Source organism: Lepisosteus platostomus, chromosome 16, assembly GCF_059453375.1.
Source record: "Lepisosteus platostomus isolate fLepPlt1 chromosome 16, fLepPlt1.hap1, whole genome shotgun sequence".
NCBI lineage: Eukaryota > Metazoa > Chordata > Actinopteri > Semionotiformes > Lepisosteidae > Lepisosteus > Lepisosteus platostomus.
This window is the reverse complement of record NC_142626.1, coordinates 11,315,847-11,339,220: the sequence shown is the minus strand read 5'-3', so window position 1 is coordinate 11,339,220 and position 23,374 is coordinate 11,315,847. Positions and strand designations below refer to the sequence as shown.

The following is a 23,374-nucleotide window of genomic DNA, read 5'->3' as shown; positions in this document are numbered from 1 at the left end:
AGTGATGGCCTAGTGGGCAAAGAGGGAATCCAGGAAGTCAGTGACCGCTTCAATAGTGACCGATCCAGTGGAGGCCACTTCAGGCCATTTTGTGTGCAGATCATAGGCCACCTTGAGGAAAGGCTGATGGGGTAACTGGATCCACAGATGTCCAGTTGGAGAGGAGGTGGTGCAGGGGCCCCTGTTTTACCTCTTAGGAGGCAGGATTCACAGTTCCTGAACAGTGTTTTAATTTTCCTGTCAGAACTTTGCCACAGCAACAGACCCCAGCACCACTGTTTGACTCTCACTCTCACGCCAGCAGCCATATCACCCTGCCACTCACAACTGGCAACCCACTGAAGCTCAGCAAGTGTGAGCCTGGCCAGTCCCTGGATGAGAGACCTCCTGAGAAAGCTAAGGTTACTACTGGAAGAAACCAGTAGGGGGCGCTCACCCAGAAGTCTGTGTGGGTCCTAATGCCCCAGTATAGAGATGGGGACACTATACTGTAAAAAGGCACTTTACATCAGATGAGAGGTAAAACCAAGGTCTTGACTCTCTGTGGTCATAAAAAATCCCAGGGCGTTTCTCAAAAAGAGTAGGGGTAAGAGTAGTAATCCCTGTGTCCTGGCCAAATTTCCCATGGGCCTTTACCAATCATGGCCTCCTAATAACCCCCATCTCTGAACTGGGTTCATCACTCTGCTCTCCTCCCCACTGAGAGCTGCTGTGTGGGAAGTGTACTGGTGCACTATGGCTGCCTTTGCCATATAAAAAGTGCTATATAAGTGCAAGGAATTATCTTCTGGAAACAGCTGAGGTGGAAGCTTAGTACAAAAGACACCCTGGTGTAGCAGAGGACATCAGAGTGAATGATGAAAGCTGAGGTTCCAGCTGTAAGGGTGGAGAGTAACCTGAAGTAAATTGTTTGAAGACTAAGAAGCTGGAGAATTGTGTGGTGAGCTCCTCCACTGTGGGGATTGGGTACTTGTCTGGTATAACAGCTTTGTTCACTGTGCTCAGGTCCACACAGATTCACAGGCCTCCTGTCTTCTTCCTGGCCACTACCAGAGTGGATACCCATGGGGAGGCATCAACCAGTTCAGGTGGTTGGTGTGGAGGAGGGGCTGGAGAGGCAGAGAGGCAGCTGACACCCTGAATGTCACCAATGTTATATCGTGAACCAGGCACAGACTATATGAATACATATTGTACACAGTGTTATAGTGGTCTTTGACCACGCTCCAGATTTCACTGAAAAACTTTTCTCAGCCCAAGCCTCCTTTGAACCCTTGGGGCAATTAAACACTACTGCTTTCAGGTGATGACTTTGTTAATTTTGTGAATCACCAGATCTCTCTTATTATTATTAAATATACAATTGACAGTCTAAAGGCACTCTCTGGGAAACTCTAAAAGCATCAGTGTGAGTCAGATGATTTTATTCTCGATACTAAAAAAAGAGTAAAAAGAAAAGAGAAATGGAACTTACTGTACTAAACAATGCTCAGGTACTCCCACTCCTCAGTGACTTAGGGAACATCTAAAGCTGAGAACTGAATTTGACTTACTCAGCACCCATGAAGTCAAATCTCTTGATGAACTCCCCCCCACATTCTCTGAACATGGTGTCTTCTAGGAAATGTCTGGCACACCACTTGCAGCAGTGAAGGGCACTACAGCTAATTTCTGGACTTTGGGCTGAGAACAGTTCTGTCACCACAGATCCCAGTTATATTAATGAGAGATCTAAACACTATTACTCTAACACAGTGGTTCTCAAACCATTTGTGATACAGAACTTTTTTGTGTACACTGAAAAATTGGAACGGGTTTTCATATTTTCTATTTTAATAGAATTAGTTTTATTATTTATTTAAGCCTACGTACTATGATACAGCATGTGCTAATACTTGAGTGGACACTATGTAATTCTATACCATCTATAAGAATGCGTACTATGAACGCAAGTGACCAATTGTATTTAAAAAAAGTTATCTCCAGCAAATAGGGAGGTAGGAGAATGTGCATGATTTTGGAACAATGCCAATGTTGTAAGCACAGGAAAGCATAGAAATGCGTACTACGAATGCTGGCAATCTCGTGAGCCCAGGAAAGCATGATAGATAACAGAAATATAAGAATTCTGTTCTTTTGTTTTGATTTTCTCTCTGTGCACATGTTCTGTGCATGTTCTGTCCTTTGCCATAATTACATCATAGACTTTAGCTCTTACTCCACAGTGAAGACGTTTGTAAATTTTCATGCCAAATTGAATCTATTTTTTAATTATTAAAGCAGATTCATATTTTAATTTTGTTTTTTGGTTAACATGTTTGTTTATAAGCGTTTGCAGGGTGTAAATTTTATCATGTGTGTGGCAGTCTGTTACACTGTTAGACTGTTACTGAGGACGCTTATTAAAGGAGGTAATTATTTGAGCTTCCATGATACCGCAGAACATCTTCCCCATGTTAATGTTCACACAGGTGCCCTGGTAATATTAAGGGTCAAGCCTCAGGAAAACACCCAGCTCTCAGTAAAAAGTTGAGGGGTTTGAGCTGAACCTGCTGAAATTCCAAGCTTTTGTACCTCAATATCTCGTTGTCGACTCCATCTTGGCCACTGACCTGTCATGATCGGAGGGCCTGGAGTTTGTCTAGCAGGTCTTGTTCTGTGATCAGAGTGTCTGAAGGTTTAACTTGTTTTTAATAGCCATTTCAAGTGTTTTTCTTCTATGTTGTTTTGGCCTAATGATTCTGTATTTGGGATGTAATGTTAGAGATTTTCAAAATGGTTTTCCAATCTGATCCATTTTGGGTGCCCAATTCTTTTGCTTTTTCTGCATTTAAAACACACATTTTCCATTTTATGTTATAATAGTTTTAACAGAACAGGAAAATTTCCACTACTTGTCTTTTTAGTACTCTTTTTAGTACGGAACTCGGATGCCAGCATTTCAGTGGCCCACACACTTAGTAATACCATTCCAGGTCTTCACAATACAATACGTAGAATTTTTTAGATTTGTAACATTTGTCATACATTTTTATTTTTATTTTTTATTCAGGCTAGAAAACACATACTGTAGGGAAAGGTCTGTAAGCATTTTCAGACTTTTTAAGGTCCAGAACTTAAAATATTGATCTTTGAAGAGAGAAAAAAATCTGTTTCTTGTTTTATTTGTTTTTTCCTGAATATTTCTGTCTGGTGAGTGGAAAAAGTAAGACAATAAAGAAATGTGATTTCGTACACTTAATGTTCAAGAAGGTAGCTTCAATTTAAGCTCTAAAGTAGGGCTCTAGTGTCTACATGTCCAGAGATATTGCAAAATGTTTGAGGGGATATCATTCCAGACAGAAATTACCTCTGGATGTCTGTGTCAGCTGGCCATACTAAAAGGTTAAGGGGTGAGGCTTGCTCTCATCACAGGAAGAGCATTGCTGATCTTGGTGCTGAAGTTGCTCCTCAGGGAATTCAAACAGTCTGAACACAGAGCCTGACTCGAGTCCTGCTGCAAGTGAGAGAACTCAGACTGTCCCAGGATATAGTGCTCTTACTTCCTATTGTAGATTATTGCATAAAATATCAGAATATACATCAGAATATTATATACTCTGTCGACAACGAAGTCCAACTGTATCAATGTTATCTGAATTTAAGTGAAACTCACAGCTGGTTTGTGAATCACAAGATTTCCCCTTTGGCAGACAAAGTCTCAGGCAGAATTCTGGTTTGTATGGACTTGCTCTCTCTTGGCTGCTGTCTTGTACTAGAGTTTAGTTTCCTAAATTGGACAAGGTGGAAGCAATCACATAGTCAATTTTTCACCCAGGCTTTGATTGAGAGACCACGTCAAAGAAAATTAGTAAAGTTCATAAGCTTATAACATGAACTTTAAAAGATTACTTTTAAATCTAATAATCACTGCTGGAGATTGGTTGTGAAAATACCCTGATGTACTCTGTCACTTTTGGAGCTGTTTTGCCTCCCTTACTGTACATTTTGTACTTTTCATTAAGGACACAGCCCTGGCAAGCTTACTAAGGGACCCAGAAAAAAAAATAATTGACCCATTCTAAATGACCTTACTAAATGGTGTGAAGAGTTCTCCTTACAGATAATGTTTTAAAAACAAAGGAGCTGTTTATTGATTTTAAGAAAAATGCAACACCCCTCCAATCTACAGTAACTAATGGCCAGACTGTCAAAATTGTCAATGACTACAGGTGCTCAGGACTGATCAGAGAAAAGACCTGAGTTAGGACAAATGCCTCAACACCATTTATAAAAAAAAAACAACAGAGACTCTTTTCTAAGTAAGCTTAGCAATTTCAAGGTAGATAAAACCATCCTATCAATTTTCTTCAAGTCTTTGATTGAAAGTTTATTAACATACTGTGTCACTTGCTGGTTTGGTAACATCAGTACCATTGATTGTACAATTTTACAATTCTCCCATCTGGGAGATGCCTCTGTGTACCCAAGTGTAATACTAATAGAAACAGGAAATCTTTCATCCCTACTGCAATATCTCTTTCAAACAATGTATTTTAACTATCTTCTCCCTTATTGTACTGTAACACTGTTTCACTGACTCCTTTGTTGGTTAAATTTTGCCTGTCATCGTGCTGTTATGTTGGGAGTGTGCTGTAAAAGTAATGTCTCCAATGGGACCATGAAGCTTAAACTGAATTATTGTCAGAGCTGGTGATCTGCTAGTGGAGAATCCTGTGCATTATCTTGGAAGTCAGTTAGTTTGTGTCTGTTTTGGATCCATCTGTGTCTGATGTCTGTTCCTACTGTTCCGAGAGGGAGCTGAACTTTCACTGCTACAGCACCTGCTCCTGCCTGACATCCTTGTTAATCCTCTTGATCCTCCTCTTCACTGACCATAGTCTGGCCTTCAGCAGCCCTGCTGTTGTGTTCAGGGTGAGTTATGTCAACAAGAAGAGAATTCTGCTCAGTGCACTTTCTGCTGGGCTGTTCCTTAAGACCAGCATGAACACAATCTCAGGTGGAGGGTCTGTAGAGGAGGTGAGTGTTTGAGGGGCTGATGAAGAGCAGAATCTAGCTACAGTTTCTCTAGTAAAACTGTGAAAATACATATGTTGGAAAAGGTCTGGTGGTCAGAGAGTGAGCAGAGAGTCTTGCATTTGTGAAAGCTGCACAGTTTTGTACATTATTGGGATAAATGGGGTTAATGTATTTTCATGATCTTTTTGGTTGTTTTTTTTTGGGGGGGGGGGTCTGGAGTATATATAGTTTGGTCTTGTATGCTGTTCCCCTTTTTTGTTTTGTTATAGTTATAATTTTGGTTGTTCAATCAACTGGTTGTTCAGGGTTCAATCCCGCCTTGTATCCAGTGCTTCCTGGGACAGGCTCTGGGTAACTGTGACCCTGAATTGGATAATTGTTTATTGAAAGTGATATTGATGGTTTTCAAATGCTACACTGCCTGCTTTGTCAGTTAGCTGACAGTAAAAACTTAAGCCTGTAATGTCAGATAAACTCAAATTTCAGGGAAGAAAACCTCATGTAAAACTTACACGACTCAGACACTCCCAAATCTACAGTCTTACTAATGTGCAGTTCAACTTAAAGCTTCAACAACCTGAGTTACAGCTCCTCAGCAAAATGGTGAAGAGCTATTCATCTCACTTATAACATTATGTTTTACACCTGATATAACTCAAAGCATTATGGAAATAGATAAATTCTGCGATTTAAATCCAGTAATGCCATAGAAAAGAATTTGGATTATGAAAGAAACTAAATAGAGGAATAATCGTTTTTAAGGGGTTGAGAGAAATAGTATGGGACCCTGACTTTAAACCACATAAAATAGACAAAGCAATGGTTTTAGCAATGGTCATTGAGGGGAATAAGGAAAGTCTGGAACAACAGAAATCCTGGAAGTACCTTCATTCTTGCTGTGTTCATCCTTCCCAAGAATGAGAGAGGCATCAATTTCCATCTATTGAAATTTTGCTTAACTTCTGATTTTCTAGCACCTCTTAGTTACATTTTAATATGTTTTCTAGTTTTCTGGGTATTGCATTTGCTCAACATTTTATTTTATCAAATCTTATCGTAAATTAAATTTACTTTTTTCTCCAGGGATATAGATTCTCAAATAACATTGCTTCAGAATTTTCTTTGTTTAATTCCTATTCTGAAAAGTTGCTGTAGTCTGTGATTACATCTGTGAGAACAGGAAAAGATGTTGAATTTCTGCTATATATACTAACATCATCTTTATAAAGAGCCTGATTGTGCGTTCTCCTGCTATATCACCTCCCTCTGTATCCTTCTGTTTTTTTATACTCTGAGAGAATAAATCAGTGGTGACAAGCATCTCCTCGTCTTGTTCCCCTGTATGAATTAAAGCTCTCTGACAGAATACCATGAGCCTGTTCCTGTGCATTTGGTTGGTTTAACATTACATGTAGCCAAACAATAAAACCATTATGAAAACCCAATTCCCTACAAGTTTCAAATACAAAAGGCTGTAGTACTCTATCAAATGCTTTTTCTGGATCCGGAATTATTTTTCATTTCAGTTTTTGTATTTAAAGATACAGTTTAGTCTAGCCTAATAAGATCTCCAGCCAAATATTCAGTTTCTACCTGGAATGATGTCTTCTCAAACATTTTATAATATATCTGGAATTAAAAAAAAATCATTATATAGTATACAGTATACAGAAGAATCCTAAGATTTCTTATATGTCTTACTGTGTCCTCTCACCAGACAGAAACATCTGGGACAAAAAAACAAGAAATAAAGAAATTAGTAAATCTCATGACCTTACAGTACCTTTTAAATCCAGTGATCACTGCTGGAGATTGGTTGTGAAAATACACTGATATACTGTCACTTTTGGAGATACTCCACTCCTTTGCCATTGAGCCTCTTCTATATCAACTGCACTGGGTCAACAGGGGGCTGTCCATCCCAGGCTGCCCTGATGTTACTATCCCGGACTCAGAGTACACTGATGAGTTCATAGTCATGGCTGAGGGAGAGAAGGATGTTGGGCTATGTGAAAAACCCTGGAGGACTTTCAATTGTTGTCATCACCTGCTCATGGCCCAGCCTTGTGTCTTGCTGAGTTAAGCAGGAGACCTCAAACTCACCCTGGTCCTCTCTCTTTCTACTGATCACCTGTGGGGTTGACCTGTCCCCACTGCCTCCTTTACTCCTCAGTCTGCTGGAGGAGTGGTGCTCTGTGTGTGTGTAGAGAGCAGGAGACACCCAAACTGTCCTGAACTGACCTAAACAGTGAACTCCAGGAAGCTGAGGCAAACAATGAAAACAGTCACAAACATGAATTCCTCAAAGAAGAGTGTCCATACAATGGAGGAGCTGGCTAAAGCAAATGAGCTGAATGTCTTTTATCTGAGGTTTGAGACACAGGACTTCTCTGTTGCAGGTGATAGTATATTAGATACTATTACAAGTAACAGTAGTGCTGGTAGGCTTGTAATAATTCCATAGATGACCACACAATGTTTCAAGCACATATGTGCGAAAAAGGCAACAGGCCCAGATGGCATCTCTGCCTCTCTTTTAAAAAATTAAAAAATTGTGAGGAGGAATTATCACAAGCATGGTGCCCTGTCTTTCGGAATACTGCTGACTCTCATTCTGTTCCAGCGCTGTGGAAAAAAGCAATAATCGTGCCAATATCCAAAAAGCCCTGTCCCTCAGATAATAATGACTACAGGCCGGTAGCACTGACGTCTGTTGTTATGAAATGCTTTGAGAGGATTATGGTATCCATGCTGTGCTCAGAAGTGAACACTGTACTGGATCCATAGCAGTTTGCATATAAACACCGGCGGGGCACCGATGATGTAATCAACAGCATTATGCATCTGGTTCTTAAACACCTAGAGGACCCCAATGCCTATGCTCAGATGCTGTTTGTGGACTTCAGCTCTTTTAATACGCTGCATCCCCATTTATTGATAAGCAAGTTGAAGCAAATGTCTGTTAACCATTACATTATAAGATGGTACCATTCATTTTTAACAAACTGTACACAGTGTGTCAGCAGGTCAATAAAACTCTTTCTTTTGGAATCAAGATCCTTTAGCACAGGTGCCCCTCAGGGCTGTGTGAGCTCTCCAGTTCTGGTCACACTTTATACAAATGATTGTGCAATCAGTAGTCAAAGCAACTTCATCTTCAAATTCTCAGATGATACAGCTGTGCTTGGCTCAATACACAGAGGAAGCAGCTCATCTGTATAGGTCAGAAATCCATAGGTTTGTGCAATGGTGTGACAACAATAGCTTAATTCTGAATGTTAAAGTAAGAAAAGAAATAGTTTTTGATCCCAGAGCAGTTGGGATCACTCAGATGCAGTAATTCACAATGAACTTATCACTCAGGTTGATTCATATAAGTACTTAGGTGTACACATAGACGGTAACCTGTGCTGGACTACTCATGTGGAAAGTGTTTGCTCCAAAGTTCAGCAGCACTTATATTTCCTGCAAAGACTAAGAGTGTTTGGGGTTCGACAGGAAGTAATGCTGCTCTTTTACCATGCTGTAATCGAGAGCATTATTAGATATGGTATAACAGTGTGGTTTGGTAATCTATCAGTTCATTTTAAATCACAAATTACCCACCTCATCCAAACAGCTTTGAAAGTCATGGGAGTGAAACAGCATCCCTCCCTGCAGACAATCTTTGAAAAATCCATAATCAAACAGGCAGAAAAAATATATCAGATCTTTCCCACATCTTCAATTCTGAATATGAACTTCTTCCTTCTGGCAAATGTTTTAGGGTTCCCAAATGTAAGTCAAACATACAAACATTCCTATAGTCTTGTACTTTAGAGGAACGGTCTCTGGCCACAGCTGAGGTTAAAGCTCTGTACAGGCTGTGTGTTGATCTCATCTGTTGTCTCTCCCTGACACTCACTGGAAACTTGAGTGGGGATACAGCCTACCTGAGAAAGCCTGTACAGATTTATCTCTGTGACACAGCGGAGAAAAAATAATGAGCTACCACTGATCACCACTAGAGGGCCCAAAATACCAGCAATTACAGCCCTCCAACTTTCATTACATGTATGCTCCACAACAAACACATTAACACCAAAAACAAACACAGAACAGTGGCAGCAACAATAAGTTAAATAACATACATCTTAGAAAATAAATCGGTGTGAGCCAGTGGTAGGGGTAATTCATTAATATGACAGTTTATGGGAAGACACTGTCTCTGAATCTGGACGTTCTTGCCTTTATGCTCCTTTAACACGTACCAGAGGGAAGGGGGAGAAAAGTGAGAAACCAGGATTACTGGTATCCTTAGCGATACTTCCAGCCTTCCTTACCCATGTGTTGATTCCACACTGGCACTCTGTCTCCTTCATAGACATAGAACAGTAAACCTGTGGACCCCGCAATCCCAAAAACCCACACATTGTCCCACCTCACAAAAAAAGCTGATAGCCCACAGTGGGAAGTCTTGTGTGCTAACATTGTTGTCAAGTAGTTTGTGTCGGTTTTAGATCCAGCAGAGTCTGTCTGTCCCTTCTGCAGCTCTGTGTGAATTTATGTAGTTTTAATAAGTGTTTTTTGTTGCTTTAGTACGGTTTGTGAATATAATGTTAATGTCAATATGTTCAGGTGAAATGCAAGTTATATTAAGATAAGATCACTTTATAGGTCATATACAATTTCTTGTATTAGGAATTAATCTTTTCGCATACCCCAACTTGCTCTCCAGGAGACACACAGACAGGGAGAGAAGCTTGGGGTTAGAGTGCAGGGTCAGCCATTTATAGGGCACACCTGGAGCAGCTGGGGCTAAGGGCCCCAACCACGGGATACAAACCGGGAACCTTCCAGCCACCGGCACAGAGCCATCGCACCACCCCATATATTGTAATTCAACTGGGTTAAATAAACATATACTGTACTCATTGAACTGGAGGGGGTCCAAGGCTACATGTCCTGAGAAAAAAAAAGCTGGAGAGCAAGTATCAGCACTGTGGAGACATCAGGAATGTACAGATCGGCTAGTGTGTGCAGTGAGGTGAGTTTAAATTTAATTAACAACTGGAGGAAAAGAGGAGAGATTATCAGGAAAAGAGAAAAACAGAAGGGACTGGATTGGGATTGGAAAAAGGTCTGGAGATGATGTGCAAGGCATCCACATTCATTCTCAAAGAAACCACTCAGGAACTGCAGAGCGCAGTGAAGAGTTGGCAGTTAAGACCAACTCTTAAGCGATTATTAACAAACGCCACCGCACGAGTTAACCCACCTGCACACACTCCACCGTGCGGCACGCAGTGCTATTTATACCATCTTAACCTGCTTCCTGCTGCTCGGTATTGAGTCTACTCCTTGAGAGCTCTACCTGGCGTTTTTCCCCGTACCATGTTTATTCTGGATATTGGACTCCCCTTCTGCCTTTTCAACTTTGGACCTCGCCTCTTGCCTCGGACTGTTTGCCACTGGACTGTTCTCCATGGATTACGACTTACCTTACGCCTTTTGACCACAACCTTGCCTCTTGTTTCGGATTGTACGCTTTCTACGCTCTTCCTGGTTGCTGTACACCCTTCTCCTTTAGACCACGTACTTGCTTATCGTTTTGGATTGTTCGCCTGCCTCATCTACTACCTGTGCCTGCCTCTGCACAGGATCCTTGTATCTCCCCACCAGTGATTCCTAACCGAATACCAAGCCCAAATGGATCCCGTGGACTCACAAGCCTTTCGCTCACTTTTCAATCACCATTCCCAAGAGCTCACCCAGCTTCAATCTTCGCTCCACATTCTCTCCAACCACGTCGCTAGCCTTCCGCCCTCCCCTGTCTCTTCGGCTCCAGCACCAACCACTGCTCCGATCCCCGTGACCCCGCCCACCACTCCCGTAACCTCACCGTTTGTTCTCCCAGAAAGATATGATGGCAACGCCGCGGGCTGTAGGGGTTTTATTGCGCAATGCTCCTTGGCTTTCCAGTTGCATCCCAAGCGTTTTTTTTCTCCCCGGGAGCAGATCGGTTTTGCCCTTTCCTTGCTCACTGGCAAGGCTCTGGACTGGGCAGCTGTGTTGCTTGCTAGGGGAGATTTTCAGTTTGCTGATATCCAGCTTTTTGCTGACCGGCTCCAGGCACGTTTTTCTCCAGTCAACCCGGACCTGACTCATCTCTGGCTCGCCTCGATTCATCAGGGTGATGGATCTCTGAATGATTATGTGGCTGAATTCCCAGCCCTCGCCACGGAGTCTGACTGGAACCCTGAAGCCCTGATTTGCCTTTTTTCTAAGGGTCTCTCTGAAGAACTAAAGGACCACCTGGTGCTCTCGCCACTTCACAACCGCTCTCTCGAGGCAGCGATCGCTCAGGTGGTTGAACTGGACACCCGGATTCGGCTGCGGAGAGCAGAGAGTCATACTGGAAGCAGTCCTGGCTGTCCCGAAGGTACTACCCCCACGGTGCCCACTCTGCATCATGCACCCCTTTCCTCAGAGGAAAAGAAAAGGCGCTGTCGGGAGGGACTGTGTCTGTATTGCACTGCATCTGATCACCTTCTCTCTGCTTGTCCCTTGAGACCCCCATATCCCTCTCGAACCCTTCCGCAGCCTACTGTTAGAGTCAGTTTTCTCAAATCTCGTCTGGGACTTTATTCACAGCTGAAATTTCTTGGACTGACTTACACCTTCCCCTTTTGGTTTTTGTGGACTCGGGGGCTGCGGGGAACTTTATAGATGCCACTTTTGCTAAGAAGTGGGATATTCCCCTGGCTCCGGTCTCGCCCCCGATCTGTATACAAGCTCTGGATAGATCCCCGATTGCGCCTGGACGGATTACCTGGCAGACCGTTCCTCTCTCTCTAACAGTTGGAGCCACACAAGATTTCACTCCTTCTCCTGGACTTGCCTGCCTACCCGGTAATCCTGGGTCTTCCCTGGCTCAAGAAGCATGATCCTTACATCTCCTGGGACAAGAATGAGCTCATTGCCTGGAGCCACGCCTGTCATGTCAACTGCTGTCGTCAGCCGGTTAAGGTTGCTGCTGCAGTAACCTCTATGGATCTGAAATAAGCCTTTGATAAGCAGAAGGCTCTTTCGCTTCCACCTCACTGTACCTGCGACTGTGCTATAGAGTTGCTCCCTGGAACCCTTCCACCCAAAGGACGGATCTACCCTCTCACTCAGGCAGAGAATCAGGCTTTGCAAGATTATATTAAGGAGGCTCTGGAGTCAGGATTCATTGGTCCCTCCTTTTCTCCAGCCTGTGCGGGTTTTTTCTTTATTGGGAAGAAGGACGGCTCCTTGCGGCCATGTATTGATTACAGAGGACTGATCTCCATTACGGTCAAACATCGTTACCCCCTGCCTTTAATTAAAGCCGCTTTGGAGTCCGTACGGGGAGCCTCCATCTTCTCGAAGATGTAGAAGTTAGATCTACGGGGGGCTTACAACTTAATCAGGATACGTGAAGGGGGCGAGTGGAAGATGGCCTTTATGACCACCCATGGACATTATGAATATCAGGTGATGCCTTTTGGTCTTGTTAATGCCCCGGCAGTCTTCCAGTCATTCATGAATGACATCTTTAGGGACATTATTGGGAATTTTATATTGGTGTACCTGGATGATATCCACATCTTTTCTGTCAACCCTAGGGATCATGTCCACCACGTCCAGGAGGTCCTGACTAGACTCATTGACAACAAACTCTACGCCAAGCTTGAGAAGTGCGTTTTTCACGCCTCTAAGATTAACTTTCTGGGTTACATCATTTCCCCCCTTGGTTTAGAGATGGACTCTGGTAAGGTGGCGGCCATCAATGACTGGCCAGCTCCTCGTAACTTAAAGCAAATTCAACGATTTCTAGGTTTTGCCAACTTCTATAGACGTTTCATCCGGAACTTTAGCTCAGTCGTGGCGCCTATCACAGCTCTAACCCGCAATCGACCAGGCTTGGGTAAATGGAACCAGGAGGCTGACCAGGCTTTTTTACGCTTAAAACAACTCTTCAGTCCGGCACCGCTTCTACGACACCTAGATTCCTCTCAGCCATTCATTGTGGAGGTTGACGTCTCAGCCTAAGGGGTTGGGGCAGTCCTCACCCGGTGCCATGGGGAGAAGCACATTCCACATCCCTGTGCCTTCTTTTCGAGGAAGCTCTCCCCCGCCGAGGTTAATTATGATGTTGGTAATCGTGAACTCCTAGCTATCAAGATGGCCCTGGAGGAATGGAGACACTGGTTGGAGGGGGCTTATCACCCCTTTGTCATTATCACGGACCATATAGAACCTGGCCTACATTCAGTCTGCCAAACGCCTCAATTCCCATCAGGCCCGTTGGTCTCTTTTCTTTTCTCGCTTTAATTTTGTTATCACCTATATGCCTGGCTCCAAGAATGGGAGGGCTGATGCTCTCTCCCGGCTCCATGATCCCCCATATCTGTACTACACACCGGAACCAATCATTTCATCTAACAGAATCCTCGGGGTGATCCACTGCTCTATTGAGGATCAGATCAGACATGCCCTCAACACAATCTGGACCTACTAACCAGGGATTTCTGGTGGCCTTCCATGTGATCTGATGCTGCAGAGTACGTCCGAGCTCTCCCGGTCTGTGCCAGGATCAAGACTCTGCGTGCTAAGAAGGCTGGTCTCCTTCACCCCCTTCCGATCCCACACCGCCTTTGGTCCCACATAGCTGTTGACTTCATTACGGACCTTCCTAACAGTCAAGGTCATACGGTAATCTTGGTGATCTCCGATCATTTTTCCAAGGCAGCCCATTTCGTCCCCCTCCCAGCATTGCTCACAGCCCAGGAAATGGTGTCACTGTTTGTGCAACAGGTCTTTAGAATACATGGGTTGCCTGACGATGTGGTCTCAGACAGGGGACCTCAATTTGTCTCGGCCTTTTGGAAGGCGTTCTGCCAAGCTTTAGGGACCCATATATTTTTTACTTTGGGTTATCACCCTGAGGCCAATGGTCAGGTGGAAAGGACCAACCAAAGCCTCCTTATCTTTTTGAGAGCCTTCACCTCCAACTCGCAGGATGACTGGTCATCGCTACTTCCCTGGGCAGAGTATGCCCATAATTCTCTTACCTCCTCCTCCACAGGTCTCTCTCCGTTCCTCTGTTCACTAGGTTATCAACCCACTCTCATCCCTGTCACCCCTCTGGACACGGCTGTGCCGTCGGTGCGACAATATATTTCCAAGCTGCGGAGGACCTGGAGAACGGTGAGGACAGCTCTCACCAAGTCAGCCCAGCGCCAGGCCAAATTCGCAAACCGACACCGCAGACCAGCCCCCCGTTTTTGGAGAGGACAGTTTGTTTGGCTATCAACAAGGAACCTACCTCTACGCCTGCCTTCCAAGAAGCTCAGTCCTAGGTATATCGGCACCTTCAGGATATTCTCCCCGGTTACCTTCCGTCTTGCACTTCCCCCCACACTCAAAATCCACCCATCTTTCCACATCTCCCTCCTGAAACCCTTCTACCACTCACCTGCTTCCCGCTGCTCGGTATTGAGTCTACTCCTTGAGAGCTCTACCTGGCGTTTTTCCCCGTACCTCGTTTATTCTGGATATTATAATAATAATTGCTTACACTTATATAGCACTTTTCTGGACACTCCACTCAAAGCGCTTCACAGGTAATGGGGTCTCCCCTCCACCACCACCAATGTGCAGCATCCACCTGGATGATGTGACGGCAGCCATAGTGCACCGGAACACTCACCCCACATTAGTTACCAGTGGGGAGGAGAGCAGAGTAATGACGTCAATTCATAGATGGGGATTATTAGGAGGCCATGATTGATAAGGGCCAATGGGAAATTTGGCCAGGATGCCGGGGTTATACCCCTACTCTTTTCGAGAAACGCCCTGGGATTTTTAATGACCACAGAGAGTCAGGACCTTGGTTTTACGTCTCATCCGAAGAACGGCGCCTGTTTTACAGTATAGTGTCCCCATCACTATACTGGGGCATTAGGACCTACGCGGACCACAGGGTGAGCGCCCCCTGCTGGCCCCACTAACACCTCTTCCAGCAGCAACCTTAGTTTTTTTTTTTCCCCAGGAGGTCTCTCATCCAGGTACTGACCAGGCTCACAACTGCTTAGCTTCAGTGGGTTGCCAGTTGTGAGTTGCAGGGTGATATGGCTGCTGGCCATATTGGACTCCCCTTCTGCCTTTTCGACTTTGGACCTCGCCTCTCGCCTCGGACTGTTTGACACCGGTGTTCTCCCTGGATTACGACTTACCTTACACCTTTTGACCATGACCTTGCCTCTTGTTTCGGATTGTATGCTTTCTACGCTCTTCCTGGTTGCTGTACACCCTTCTCCTTTAGACCACGTACTCGCTTATCATTTTGGATTGTTCACCTGCCTCATCTATTACCCGTGCCTGCGTCTGCACAGGATCCTTGTATCTCCCCACCAGGGATTCCTAACAGAAGAGGCATCAAGTTTCTCGATCATCAGAGGCTGCGAGTGAACCTGATGATTTACAGCTGAGAACAGTGGACATAGGATACAGATTATTCTCACTGGACTGTTTGATTTATTATAGTCAGGACTCAAATCTATTTTACTGTTTTATTGCGGACAAACCTGTTTTTTACTGACTTTACCATCCAGTAGTATAACACATTTTTTTAAAAAAGTTTGTGAAATTACTACATTTGAGGAATATATTATCTCGCCTCTTAACCAGCGCGCCAATGATTTTTTTGTTTTAAGGACTCCATACATTCCTTTATAGTGAATGTTGTTTTTTTTAGATTCTCTAATGGTTATTTATACAGTATATGTTGTTGAGTTTGAGACATATCACAATGCAGCGTGGTCTGTACAGATGCAGCCATTCAAAACAAGCGGGCGATACCGCATTATTTTGAGGTGCGCTTTACGCAGTCTACCGTAAGTTACCGTAAATTCTCCTATAGTAGCGCAAGCAAAATAATAGTATCCAGAATTTCCGCAAGGTCGAGCTAATAAAGCTCAACCTCTCATGTTTGAGCTGTCACAATCAAAGTCTTTAACGAAGATATTACTAATAGTATTAATAATGAATGACCTTGGACAAGCTGTAAGTGTAAACTCAAAGTATTGCCCTGGTCCACATTCTTTTTTTCATTGACCGTCTTTGTAAAAGTAACACCACAGCATTTCGCAATCACGCATTTGTTTCCAATCATGCAAAGCACAGTAATTTTTGAGAATCTCCGATTCACCATGCCTTTCACATGCTCATAAAAGAGATTGATTTAGGAACATAAACATATTACTGTATGCAAACTGTACTGTATACAGTATGTATATGTATATTTAATGTCTTAACTGTGCCCGTTTAAGTATTGAATATTTATATGGAATTTTACCACTGAAGGGAAATCTTAGTAGCTGAGCATAAAAAAGAATAGGAACATACTGTAACGCATGTGAAGGCCATAAACAATATTAATTTTGGAACATAAACATACAGTACTGTATATAGCTGGTCTTGGTACTTTAAAGAAAAAATTACACGCCAGTATTCCATTTCTCCCTAAACATTTTAAGCTTCGAAGTCTTTAACTAACGTGATACCGGAGTCAACAAGCATACTTTTAGAATTTGATTAATAGGGAATATAATATGGAATCACGTATCTAAAGAATTTAATGACGATATGATTATATTTGTGTACTGCGACAGGGCTGTGTAGGGCTGTTTCGCCTCCCTGTTCATGCAAGTTTTCTTGTAGCCTACTGGTCTACGTGCCTGACTAACAATGCACAGGTTGTGTGTTCAAATCCAACTGGGGCTGGACTTTTCTTTTAACAAACATTTCTTCGAAAAAATAGAATAGTGAAACTATGGACAATCAATTGACTTTTATATTTCAAAATATCACAACATGATCGATTTTAAGTCATTTTTGATAACAATGAATAGTCACCTTCTTCCCTTCTGACAGCGGTTCCTGCTTCTATTAGATAGATAGATACTTTATTGATCCCGTGAGGGAAATTGCAGTGCAACAGCAGCTTAACACACACAACACAGCCACAGTGTAACGAATTATATAATAATGGTACAATACATACAATACAATACAAGAGTTACTCACAGTCCGGATGCACAAGAACAAACTAGAACAGAACAGTACACAGAACACAGAGTAACTATAGATATAAATATAAATGTATTGCACAGGTCCCTGGCATATATTGCACAAAAAGTGGTTGTAAATGGGAAAAAGAAAAAGAAAAAGAAAGAGAACAGATGTAGCAGTAGATGTGTAGATGCGTTTAGTCCAGAAACAGGTCACTGTCGATGTTGCCTCTGCCAAGACGCAAGGTGGATGCATTGTACAGTCTTATGGCAGACGGCAAGAATGACCTTCTGTAGCGCTCCCTGTCGCACCGTGGATGAATCAGTCTATTGCTGAACGTGCTCTTCATTCCTGATAATGATTATGATTATGATTATGATATTGTGTGTGTGTGTGCAATAGAGTAAATTTTTATAGAGAAATGGAGGCTGGACAGTATGCGCTACAATATAAACATTTATATTGATTTAAATCGTGTTCTGATTTAAATCGCAAACACGTGTTTAATTATGTGTTTTTTAATCATAATCAGGCTAATGCATTTCTACATTTCTGTATGAACCAGCTTAGAGGTTCATACAGAAAGACAGCTTGTGTTTAAATTGAGTGTAAGGTAATTTATGCTTCTAAAGTCATGGTCAGCATTTATTATTGTACTGTGCTGTAAACTTGTTCTGTGCCTAGTCACATTATTTTATAGCGTTTTTATTTAATACTGTATGTGTTATTAAATCCGGTGGCGCTGTGTGTTAGTTTCCTGACTCCCATGTCACATGGTCTGTGATTGAATCCCATGGAACTATGACTTTATTTTTTAACAAACATTTCTTTGAAAAAATGAAACGTTTCCCTTGGTCAGAGATTAAATAAAACCTCACTCGCACCAAACAAATTTATATTTTTAAATATCACAACATGATCGAATTTAAGTCTTTTTAATAACAATGAATAGTCACCTATGCGTTACAAAATAAACATTTATATTGATTTGAATCGCGTTTTAATTTAAATTATAAACGCGTGTTTAAATATGTGTGTTTAAAAGCGATATACTGTATAAAAGCGCTGATTCTTATGGAGTGTGTTCCGCTGGGGATTCAAAAAAATGTCTTTTTTAATCGCGTATCTAAGGGAAATTGCAGTATAACTTTGTTCATGCACAAACAGTGGCATGTTACATTATAATTTGGGTGTCTCCTCTTGCCAGAAAGCTCTAAATTGCAACGTAAATTGCAAAAATGCACTTGGAATCTGTCCAAGCCCTCCTACGAAAATTATTTAAACTGCGACACTGATCATTCATCTCTAAATAAACTTTATTTTATATAGCGTTTTAAGCGAATAGGTAATTAGATTGCTCATAAACCTAATCGCTTTTTCTACATAAACACAGCGTGATTGTTCTCTGAAAATGCTTTTCCTTTATATTTAGGCTCAGATTTCAACTATAGATCGTATTATTATAAACTTTCTTGGAAAAATGTATTTTATGTAAACCATGTTTGCTATTAATTCATTTAGGGCTAAAATACGTTCATTGTCTTCCAATCGAGGCGAGTTGACATTGGAAGCTTGCCACTCCCGGACTGTTAAACCAACACATTAGCATGTTAAAGCGATTCTAATGAGGAGCCCAGCTACCACTTAACACTGTACTTCCTACTTTGAAAATACTTGTGAAACCGGTTTAATTCGTCACAGCCAGCACTCCGGCAGAGAGGGGGTTGAGTAAAGTAGAAGCAGGCGAGATTTCCAGTGAAAGACACCTCCCCCCCCCTCAAAAACCCAGTAAGCAGTAATGCTTTATGTTGAAAATCGAGGTAGATTTTGAGGATGATAAAGAGGATAAACTGGGATGGGAGGAGGGTTTGATTTTGCATAAGGGGCGGGATTATGATAATTGGAGGAATTTGCGAGAGTATAATGGTTTGATATATTTGATTTTGTATTGTGGTCGTTATCTATGTTTTTGGTTGGTATTATGTTTATATGGTTGTTTTTGTTGGTTGGTTGTTATTATGGTTATTAATAATACGATCTATAGTTGAAATCTGAGCCTAAATAAAAAGAAAAAGCAAGTGATTAGGTTTATGAGCAATCTAATTACTTATTCGTTTAAAACGCTATATAAAATAAAGTTTATTATTAATTTGCTAGACAGAGCGGGGAACATTATTATGCATAAGACAAAGATAACGAAATCTGTGTACGCTGTAAGGTTTTTACTTCTTAAACTTTTAAAATACACGTTTCGAACAGAAAGAAATCCTCTTCGTGGTCCAGTACTGTATGTATAGCAAACCAGCACGTCTTTTTTCTCCAATCCGAGGGGTGTCAGATGGTGTAAACCAATCACCATTCTGAAGCCCTACCATAATCTCTGGTATGGGGAGACCCCAGAATTCTGTCCCATAGTTTAGACAGATGATAGATACTTTTATTGATCCCGTGAGGGAAATAAAGTAAATCATTTTCATTTTAGGAAATTATTAAACGCTTGGTTAAAAGCAAAGGAGATTGTCTGTTATAGTGGACATAAAAACAAGAGTTCGCTGGCATTATATCCTAGAAGACACAGACCAGGAGAATGCCCGCAGCGTAAAAGAAAATGCCAGATGAACTGGGCGTTTGCCCAGCTTAGTTATAGTGGACATAAAAACAAGAGTTCGCTGGCATTATATAATTATACGAATTACACGAATATAATTATATCTTATTAATTTCTTGAGATACGCGATTCTTTTAATACAGTCTTTGCTGTGCTCTAGAGGATCCTTGTGATATTTCGAGCTCTTGGTGAATGATAAGTGTCGCAGTTTAAATCATTTTCGTAGTTAGAAATTATGGAACGCTCTGTTAAAAGCAAGGGAGTTTTTATGTCCGTTGCAGTTCTTTTGAAACTGAACATGTTTGAATTGACTGAGCTCCGTGCTGTATCACACAATGTCTGTTTTTTTTGTGCTGTCCTACTGTACTTCCTACATTGAAAATACCCATGAAACCGGTTTAATTCGTCACAGCCAGCCCTCCCGCAGAGAGGGGGGTTGTACTCGTTAATGTCTTAGCACAAAGCAGAAACTTCTTGGAAAGATTACAGATTTTAATCGTCTTTTTTTCTGAACCAGGGAAAATCTGATCATGTTTCTCTATAACAATAATAAAAAACTTTATTTTACATATCACCTTTAAAAGTGGCATCTCAAAACAATCAAGTAGATGTAAACCACAGATTACAAAGTAAATACCCAGACAAAAGCAAACGCGTTTTTAATAAGATGCTTTTATTCGTTCATAATCCGACGACCTCAGGAAGACTAATGGGGGTCTAGCTTTTTTTCTGGAAAACCATAACTCTGGTCTTGTCCAGATTGACTGTCAGCGCCCAGATCTGACAGTGCTGCTCCAGCCTCTTCTGTGGGCGACAAAGAGGAGGAACTCGATTTCTGTAATTAATGAAGATCAGTAAATCAAGGGACAAAACAGTTATTGCGCCCGGCTCCTCAATGGGCTTCGACATGCTAATGCGTTGGTTTAACAGTCTGGGTGTGGCAATGTATTTTATTATTGTTATAGAGAAACATGATCAGATTTTCCCCGGTTCAGAAAAAAAGATCTGAAGTACTGTACCGTATACTAGTTTGTCACTCTTCTCATCCCCTCTTTGCTAAATGGCTTTTGAATCGAGTCACATGAAGACAGAGGTGAAACAGCCCTACACAGCCCTGTCGCAGTACACTAATATAATTATATCTTATTAATTTCTTGAGATACGCGATTCTTTTAATACAGTCTTTGCTGTGCTCTAGAGGATCCTTGTGAAATTTCGAGCTCTTGGTGAATGATACGTGTCGCAGTTTAAATCATTTTCGTAGTTAGAAATTATGGAACGCTCTGTTAAAAGCAAGGGAGTTTTTATGTCTGTTGCAGTTCTTTTGCAACATGAATAAAATGATATCGTTATTAATTTCTTGAGATACGCGATTCCATATTATATTCCCTTTTAATCAAATTCTAAAAGTATGCTTGTTGACTCCGGTATCACGTTAGTTAAAGACTTCGATGCTTAAAATGTTTAGGGAGAAATGGAATACTGGTGTGTATGTTTTCTTTAAAGTACCGAGACCAGCCATATACTGTATGTTTAAGTTCCAAAATTAATATCGTTTATGGACTTCACATGCGTTGCAGTATGCTCCTATTCTTTTTATGCTCAGGCACTAAGATTTCCCTTCTGCTTCCCTTCTGCTTTGTGTAAGGATGGTATCAAAAGCAATCTTAAGTGGTGAGAAAGCTGTGCTCAATGTATTTAAGGGGCTTAAAAGTAAAAGGAGATGCTTCATATTGCTTGACTAATTTTAAAAACTAAGTTATAAATGCAGACGCTCCCTCGGTGCCGCGCCGGGTGTAAATATCAAAATATACATACCCAACACTGCTTGTACCCATCTGTCATGCAAATAAAACACCTTGAATTGAATTGAATTGAGGGAGAGAGGGGGGGAGGGGGAGAGACATAGCCAGGACTCAAGGCAAATAAGATACTTATGGGTACACAGGCGTTTGCATGTATAGTTAAGTTATAGTTAACGTATGAAACGTTTGCACGTATAGTTAAGTTATTACTTGGTTTTCAAAGTGCAATGAAATACAATATTGTTGTTGTTGCTGTTCTGGTTGTTTTTATCCTGTAAAGCGTTTTGAGAAGCCACCTTTAAAGGAGATATATACTGTAAAAGCGCTGATTCTTATGGAATGTGGATTCAATTTTTTTTTTAATCGCGTATCTAAGGAAATCTCAGTTTAACTTTGTTCATGAACAAACAGTGGCATGTTACATTATTATTAGTTTTTTGTTAACAAGGCTCGCCAGCTAATGTGAATCGAAACCTATCTTTCTAGCTTTTAAAGTCGTGCGATGTATAAACCACAATTCAACTAGAGAAAAAAAGACCTGACTGACAAGATTTAAGATGTGGCTGTCAATGTTGGATTAAAAAAAACACATTGCCCGACGTTTGTTGCATTGCTTGAAAAATAACTTTATTTCGAGAGACTGGATAAGTAATTCAAGTGTTTTTTTTAACTTCCTGAAAAACTTTCTAATTTAACTATATGTGCAAACGTTTTATGATATGTCGCTGTTGTGAATGTCTGTGGACACGTGCTGGCTGGACAGGAGGCTCCACTGCACACAGAGAGGGGCGGGAGGAGGGGACAAGCCGATACGTACTCTTAGAGTTTGATTAATAGGGAATATAATACAAAAATATAGTACTAAAAATAAGATGCACTCTACAGACATTCACAATGGCGACTGTCATAAGATAGGACACAGCGGCTCAGGCACCCGCTGAATGGAAAAGGGGCACTTTAATGTTCTGTATGGCTAATACTAAAGCCAATACTGGCTCAATACCCTCAATGGGCTTTGACGTGCTAATGTGTTGGTGTGGCAAGCTTCCAATGTCAACTCAACTCGATTGGAAGACAATGAACGTATTTTAGCCCTAAATGAATTAATAGTAAACATGGTTTACATAAAATACATTTTTCCAAGAAAGTTTATAATAATACGATCTATAGTTGATATCTGAGCCTAAATGTAAAGGAAAAGCATTTTCAGAGAGCAATCATGCTGTGTTTATGTAGAAAAAGCGATTAGGTTCATGAGCAATCTAATTACCTATTCGCTTAAAACGCTATATAAAATAAAGTTTATTTAGAGATGAATGATCAGTGTCGCAGTTTAAATAATTTTAGTAGGAGGGCTTGGACAGATTCCAAGTGCATTTTTGCAATTTACGTTGCATTGTCCAATGTTCTGTTGTAATACAGGCTAGAATACAGTTAGTCAAAGCTTTATCAGCTTATTTAAAATAAATTTTTTGAATCCCCGGCGGAACACACTCCATAAGAATCAGTGCTTTAAACAGTATATCGCCTTTAAACACATATATTTAAACACGCGTTTACGATTTAAATCAAAACGCGATTCAAATGTATGTTTTGTAACGCATAGGTGACTATTTATTGTTATTAAAAAGACTTAAATTCAATCATGTTGTGATATTTAGAAAAATAAATTTGTTTGGTGCGAGTGAGGTTTTATTTAATCTCTGACCAAGGGAAACGTTTCATTTTTTCAAAGAAATGTTTGTTAAAAAATAAAGTCATTGTTCCATGGGATTCAATCACAGACCATGTGACATGGGAATCAGGAAACTAACACACAGCGCCACCGGATTTAATAACACAATAAAAACGCTATAAAATAATG

The 23,374-nt window shown here is 41.3% G+C and overlaps 1 protein-coding gene across 4 annotated transcripts in view; it reads left to right on the top strand.

Moving 5' to 3' along the window:
- LOC148646869 (NLR family CARD domain-containing protein 3-like) overlaps positions 1-23,374 on the top strand; it is an 823,351-nt gene that overhangs the window by 43,878 nt on the left and 756,099 nt on the right. The window lies entirely within an intron of this gene.